We start from the raw sequence: 1,793 nt of genomic DNA, 5'->3' as shown, positions 1-1,793 counted from the left end.
GAGTTCGATGCGTGTATATTTTGGCGAAAGGTATTGTGGGAACTGTAGTGTCTGAAACTCAATTATTCGGGTTTTTGTTTGAATTGTCCATTTTTCCATTTATAAACTGAAGTCTCACTTGGTTTCTTCCACCTAAATTTAAAGAGGAAAAAAAGCACACGGGAGATACAATACTGTCTTTAGAGAGAGACCAAAAAAGTTTATTCTTCAATGGTACAGTCGACCGGAAAAGGCGGAGTGACTTTGCTTTCCATATCTATAATGGGAAGCATAGCTTATTTATGCCTTAATTGTGTGTTTCATGAAATATTATGGTATAATGCTAAAAAAAATACAGTGTTTCAACATTGTAATTCAAACAGGGAAATTTCTACAAAAAAAAACCCAACAAGCTGCGTTATTTCAGCTTTTCTCAAGCATTTTAAACACCTTAGGGTGTTCAGTAGTACTGCAAAACTCATTACAAACTTCGTTATCAAGAGGTATCTGCAACTTACATTGCAGAGTTTTTCATTGTGATTAACCCTGTGATTAATCTAAGTATTAGACCTGATCTGCAAAGATTCGGATACCCACTAGATGTTGGGAATGGAATTTAGAAAATCTAAATTGCTTGCTGCCATCTAGGAGTCGTTTGGATTTTTGAACCCCTTTATTCAAGATTTTGCAATTCTTAACCCAAATTTGTTTTTGAATAAAAGGGAACAAGATGGGGAAAAATAACCTTTATTTCTATCTACTGAAGCAGCTAGTTACTTAAGTGAAACCGTCAGCAATATTTTCAGTTCTCTAAAATTAGTCTCAGTTCCTCTCCAGGAGGGGGAGCATTTCTTCATCTGTTTCTGTTTAAAATTTTAATTTGTATGGGAAAAGGCCAATGGACAGCTCTTCAGAGTCAAACCCAACTGGAGGATGGAGGGTATCAGAACCATATTAATTGGAAGGAAAAATTACTTCCTTTTTTCTGTAATACCTTATTCCTGATCTTATCAAACTGCCTCCATATCTTATTCTACAACAGGGATGTCAGACTCGATTTCATTGAGGGCTGCATCAGGGTTGTGTTTGATCTCAGGGGACCAGGGAGATGTGGCTGGGGGTGTGTGGGCATGGCTAGTTCGATGCCACTCATGTTGGGGGGCACCTGTGGTGGTCTGGGCTGGGCTGGGAGGAATCCATTGTCTCCAGCGGAGGAAGGTGAGACTAGGGAGAGCGCCAAGGCCTTGTCCTCCAGAGGAGTGTCGCCCCTCTCAGGCCACGCAGAAGACCCCCGGGTAGCGGTGCAGGATGTCCAGAGCCCTAGGCAGTGGAGGGCAAGTGCCCATCCCAGCCCTCAAGCTCTCAGGGCACCGGGACCCCACAGCCCAACTCAGCCCCGCTTCCCTGAGGGAGTGCCAAGTTGCGCTTACCTCCTCCTCAAGGCTGTTGTTGCTTTTCTCGCTCTCCTTGGCCAGGTTGCTCATGGTGTGCAGGAGGGCAAAGTGTGTGGATTAGAAGGAGGCCCACCCCCTCTCCACGCAAGGAGACCCGGCTTTGTAACCAAAGCATCCTCAGCGATAGGATGGGAGACCACCAGGAGAGGTCAGGAGAAGGAGACAAGAGAATAGTGAAAGGGCAGCAGGGTTGCTGGTGGCCAAGTGCTAAGACAGGACTTCCTTCAGACCCTCCCTTCCTCTCATTATAATCTTCCTTCCTTCCTTCCTTCCTTCCTTCCTTCCTTCCTTCCTTCCTTCCTTCCTTCCTTCCTTCCTTCCTTCCTTCCCCTCTTTTCTTCTTTTCCTTCCTTGCTCTCT

This window comes from Pantherophis guttatus, chromosome 1, assembly GCF_059756535.1.
Source record: "Pantherophis guttatus breed Tessera chromosome 1, ASM5975653v1, whole genome shotgun sequence".
Classification (NCBI taxonomy): Eukaryota; Metazoa; Chordata; class Lepidosauria; order Squamata; family Colubridae; genus Pantherophis; species Pantherophis guttatus.
Note: the sequence above shows the minus strand (reverse complement) of the source record.